The following is a 6,217-nucleotide window of genomic DNA, read 5'->3' on the forward strand; positions in this document are numbered from 1 at the left end:
CATCTCACGATCTGAATAATAATCGATAACGGCCACTAATCACTACACATTTTTTTAAATTATGGAAAAATAAAAATTCTGAATAAAACGGTATCTAATATAGTTATACTATTATATTTAAAAAAAATAGGCATCATTATCGATGATTCTAATCATTCTTCAACGATTTGAATCTCTTGAAAACTGACCATGGTTAACAAAATATTATCTTTTCGGCCAACCTTTGTATAATCTCTACAATGAATAGATTTTTTTTTCTAATTAGGCCAATTGCTTGAAAACCCATTTAAGCCTTACCCCGCTTGGTTCACAAAAGACGATCCATCAACGTCCCATTTGGCAGTGCCGAAATGCACATACAATTCGAATTTATGCGGTATTTCAAATAATATTCTCCTAAACGTCAATTGGGCTCCGTCTCAGTGTAAACAACGACCGAATTCCGCAACGCTTCCTTTCAAAATAGAGCATTTTGAAATTTCTTCATGTCTCGGTCAGACGCGTTTCATTTCATCAACATTGGTGATGTCATGGGCATGACTGATTAAATATATACGCAGAACCAACACTGAATATGTCGATAAATCGAAACGCATCTGACAGAATGTTAAAGATCAGTTAAATCCGAAGCCAGTAATTGCTTAATTACGTTAAAAGCTAAGTTTTTCGATGCATTGGGTAACAGGAAGATCCTACTTTTCTCAATTGTATTACAGTTATTGCCAAACAGAACTGATAGATCTAGGGAAAGTTTAAAGTTTGCGCCTTTGTCCCAAACCGTCTGAAACCTCAGGTTTCAATTTTTCTAGTTGAGGTTATTTTCATTTTTATTTTTCGTGTGACAACAATTTCTACCTAAGTCTTAAAAAGTTTGTTTAAACCAAGACAAATTATGTACTACTTGCTTCATTTTAGAAAGTCAAAGGAATGAAATCCAATGTGTATAAAGTCAAAAAGCGATTTAATTTGCCACTATAACAGAAATTGATGTAAAACCTATCAATAATAAAACAAATTGGGCAGATAAATCCCATAACAATGCGAGTAAAGGGGTAAGATAAAGCTGCAGGATTCCAAGTGACCAAAGGGTTGATACCTACAAGTAATTTCTGCATTGAACAATTGGTCCAGATAAAAATTGTTCACGGTTACGTTACTATAAGTATCGGGAAAATAATTATATACACGTCTCGTCAAATTGAATGAATGAAATTCGATTTGGTGCAAATAAGAATGTTGGTAACCAGCATACTTTGAAATGCGACCAACTATTTAACATACAAAAACTTCATTTTTTAACTTGTTTATGAATTTAAGAAAGCCTTTAATTAATCAGTTCGAAAGTAGGATGTATGGTAAAATTACTGTACTGAGTAAAAGTTTTGTTTCTGGTTGAATAGTTTTTGAGTAAATCATGGGGTTACGCAATTAAGTTGATAACAATTATATATTTATATAAATAAATTTACACAACTGTTAAAGTAGTAACAAGTGAGAGGTGTCTGGTCTTAACTGTTCTGCCACATTGGAAGCATAAAATTTTAAAAAGATCAGGTTCATCATAGTCAAAAGTTTTTATGTTATTGTAAATAAAAGTAATGCAATTTTTTCTGTCAGTTATATAAATTTACCTTAATTAATTAAATTTAAAAAAAATATATATATCATTTTGTTAAAACGAGTACAAAAGCTTAAAAAATCATTTTTTAGCAGAACAGCATTTCAGAAATGATTCTCTCGCCATTTCATAAAATAGCATGTATTTGTTGCCATGTTTTTGTTGGATGTCTCTTCACATAGTTTTGGTGATATTATTAAATTTTTCCAATGTAATTTTACATTTTTTTAAATTTAAATACGTTTCGAGGCATTCTTTAGCCTTCTGCTCAATCGTCTGTTGAAGCTCAAGTCAATATTACTGACGAATAAGCTGGAAAATATCTCTAAATGTATTTACATAAAAACATGTATAATAACGTTAGCAAAACTAATATCACCAAAACTACATACAACGGACTTGATGAATCTGTAAATAAGACTGTAAAGTACCGATTGAAAAAACATGGAACTCTTTTTAATCTTATATATATATACACATATATATACACACATATATATATATATATACATATCTTATATATATGCATTACTACATAGCAACATTATTACATCTTACACTCCCCGATTCCATTACCCCTCCTCCCTAAAGCATTTTCACAATTTGACGTTCATGTACAATACATCATCTAAAACCGGAGAAAGCTCCAGGTTTTGATCTTATTACTCCAAAAATTCTCCAACACCTTTCGCAAAATGACGACACATACATTACATAAACACTCGACACAGAAACACTCCTGTATCCAAATGTTCTGTAAACCTAAACCACAACACATTGTACTACCTCAATAGGCCAATAAGTTTAGTACACAGTAGTAAAATTTAAAAACAAGCTTGAAAAGAGCCCAAAATATACCTGGTGTACACAGCTGACATTCCATTACACCCTCACACCATCACACTCATATTTGTAGACGTTATAGCGATTCTCTCTAGTAACTCAAATCCTGTCATTTCCATTCGAAACCTCAAACAACACCTCACGCTAATAGAGTCTTGATGAGAAAAAAAGAATAACATTTAACACAGCTATATCTACCAACATAATCTTCGCTTTCCACATAAAGATCCGTAAAAAATATATTGTAATTATTGTAGCCTTTGAAAGTAAAGCTTGTGTTACAAAAATACAGTTTAATTTGTTCTAGGTACACTAATTTTGGAGAAACCCAGGGTTGATACCAGTAACTTTACACCCTGTATATTACTATTTTAATTGTTTTCCTTCCAATAGTAAAGCAAAGAAACAAAAACACTTTAATTAGACATTTCATTGTTATTTTATCGGGAAATTGTCTTGATAACAAATTTAATAGACCAAGTAGAAGAAAAACAGTTGCCTAGTTTAAAGAAAAAATTGTTACCTACTGCAAAATTGGATATGTTTTTGTTTATTACTGCTATATTGGTTGATAATGCATTGTATTGTGTAATCGTATCAGGTTTGTTAGTAAAAATTGACTTTGATTGTCGATTTGGTCGAAGTGAAGGGTCGATGTAAAAAAAGAGCCGGTAGGCGTGAAGCGTATGAGGGAGCAATAACACCAGAAAGTAAATGGGCATTAGCCCTTTCGTTCGATTTACATAAATACGTTAGAGAGGACGAGATGGAAATAACCGAATGTACATGGGGCCGTTTTGTTTTGATCGATTAAATCGCCCTTTTGGAATATGAAACGTGACAGGCCTTAGGATTCCACACCATCGATGAGGAACGACCACCGTGGCCGTCGATTATTTATTCAGGACGTACAAGTATAAACAGATATCTATTATAAGAAATGTTTGTCCTAGGGCACGTATTTCAAGACGGAATTATGAGTCTGTAAGGGGACACCTTTACAGATTGTGTAGTCCAAATGTAGTTCTACTAGTTCGGAATAAAGGCTGGAAAGGGTTTCTGTTATGATCCGACTCCTTTCCAACAGTTTATGAGCCAGTAAAAAATAAATCCTGCTCCTTTATTGGACGGTAAATCAGGCGGTTTTTAGCCCGGGCTATCTTCCACTCATCGGTCGATACGTCATTCTTCACTTAAAGACGACTAGACTCGTTTAATTGTGTTTTTATTGAAATTCCGTATAAAAGCGGCGATCTTTACGACTACTTTAAACGCTTTATTACTACCCCCTTATAAAGGCTCGATTTTGTTTTTTATTTATATTTTTAGAGACGATTAAAAAGATACATCATTAATGGAATGCTCCTAAAATTAATGCCTCCGAGTCGCCGCAGCTGGAGATTCATTTTAAACTGATTATCTCTAATTTTAATAAATTATATTATTTGCGTCTAATATTCCTAAAATCCTCATCCTTTTCATTTTTTCAACAAGCAAAACGATATTAAAATCCATTAAAAGGCATCAAAGTGATGGCGCTAAAGTAGCACATTAAAAAATATATATTTTGGAAAGACGATTGGTAACATTTTAATTTCAAAACCGCAGCAATAGTAATGCATTCGCGTGAATCATATAAAAAAATCATAATATCAAATAATCACAATACAACTCGCAAAGAGGAAACAAAACAAGGAGAGGATGTGGATCTGGGAGACTGATCTGTAAGGAAATCAATTTTCAAAACGGATTAAGAACAATTTATACATGCATACGAAGAGTATAAAATACAGATATAAAAAAACCACTTCCATTTTATTTATTTTTATCTTAAGACTTTAATTCCCACTTGAAATTCTATTTATGGTGTCATCAAAGTGTACCGATCAATACTATTGAAATAAAATAAGATGTCTGAGAATGGAATAAAAGTCAGGAATGTGAATGTTTTGATATCGGAAGGTGTGATCGAATCGATCTGATGTCGGACATCGTATTCTGGTAGCTGCATAACTAGGATACTGATTGAATTGGTCAACACAAATAAAGCATAAAAGGGTGTTATATCGTGGAAGTGAGTCTGATCTCGAACAACGATAACCAAAAAGCCCAAACGCTCCAATTAGGCTTCCGATCGAGTCCAGGCCGATTTAATTGATATTTAAAAGGAAACGTTCGAAAAAGGAGTGGATACGTCTAATTTGTGGCCCTCTCTATTGGTATGCGAGAGATGCGGCCGAAGAGTTGGGGATTCCAAAGTAGGAATTACAAGCGGATGGAATCTCAGGGTCGGGATCGAACAAATTGAGCCGGACCTCGACTAAAAGCGGGCCTCTAGGAAAAAAAATCATCCTGTCGATATAAAATACATTAACATTTAAATAGGAAAAAGGGCGCTGAGATCCTACTCTCGGATAAGGCGAGCAGTAAATCCCTTTATAGCTTCATATTTATATCTCGAATTAAAAGTTCAATCGGTCTAGTACGTTTTATTGGCGCCTAATCGAGAGTTGAAGTGGTTTTTATTAGTGTTCGGACTAACAATCCTAACAGTGGACTGATCGCTTACTGTTTCGTAGGAAAAACCAAAGTCCAATCCAGAGGAATATGGCGTTCTCTGGACCTTAGAATAGCAGCTTTCAATTGCACACAACCGTCCAATTTATGACAGCCATCTTAGGATTATGATAAATCAACCTAAAACGATTTGTCAAAATGGCTAATTTTACTTAATTTAGTATGATTTTTTACTCATATTAAAAGTGTAAAATACCTAGGTACGTTCACGTGACTTCAATTGCTAGATTTTTGTTTTCGAAATTGGTGCTATTCAGCTTCTACAATATCAAGCATTCCTGTTTGTTGCATAAAGCCACTACGAGGACCATTAATTGTTTGTAAGTTACATTCGGCACAAGGTTACTCGTCATTTCTTCAAACTCATGGACTCTTTTTTTAACATTTTACCAAAAACAGAATATAAAAATCATAAGTTAAAATTCAGCGATATTATTATCATGAAGCGGAGACTTTATATATAAAAGTGACTTACCTTCCCAGAAATCACACAGGTACAACATTGAAAGACAATACAGTGAGGTTAGGAAGGCCAAAATGATCGCGACCAAATTAACTTAAACATATCTCGTTTTTTTTTTTTTTTTTTTTTTTTTTTTTTTTTTTTTTTTTTTTTTTTTTTTTTTTGGCCTCGTCTGACGACAAGGCACTACAAAAAATTTCATTATAGACTCATCAGTGAGTCCCCCTCCACGGAAATCTTTAGTAAAAGGCGAAAGATTATTCGTTATGAAGGGAGACCACCGCACGGAAAGTAATTGCATAAATTGAAATTATTTAAGAAAGGATCAGCCGCTTTATCCGCCGGTTCGTCCTTTGCTGCCGGGTCGGTTGCGCCCGGTCCTTCTTGACACTCCTACTTGTGGCTACAATACTGAAATAGTAAGGCCTAAAAAAAAATCGTTATTCATCAGTTCCCTTTTTAAAGACCACAATTTCTCTGTTTTGACTTGATGATGGATAACATAATTATAAAAAAAATATGGATGAAAACGAGGTTTATTTGAATAGCGTGAACTTTGAGAAAATATCATTTGCGGAAAAAAAACCTACCAACAATGACATATATAGATACATACCTGTGTCCTTTTTATATGACCAGGCCAAATTTCTCTTCAACCAATAACGCTATAAAAAAGTAATATATTTTAGTCTAGTTTCAAATTTTTACGTTTTTTG

The 6,217-nt window shown here is 33.5% G+C and overlaps 1 non-coding gene across 1 annotated transcript; it reads right to left on the minus strand.

The window, feature by feature from the left end:
* Window positions 1-5,668: 5,668 nt before the first annotated feature.
* LOC112128157 lies at window positions 5,669-5,787 on the minus strand. The gene has a single exon (XR_002910883.1). It is a non-coding gene; the product is annotated as a U5 spliceosomal RNA (small nuclear RNA).
* Between the last annotated feature and the right edge of the window lie 430 nt (window positions 5,788-6,217).

Source organism: Cimex lectularius, unplaced genomic scaffold (genome assembly GCF_000648675.2).
Source record: "Cimex lectularius strain Harlan isolate CLEC.00 unplaced genomic scaffold, Clec_2.1 scaffold274, whole genome shotgun sequence".
Taxonomy (NCBI): domain Eukaryota; kingdom Metazoa; phylum Arthropoda; class Insecta; order Hemiptera; family Cimicidae; genus Cimex; species Cimex lectularius.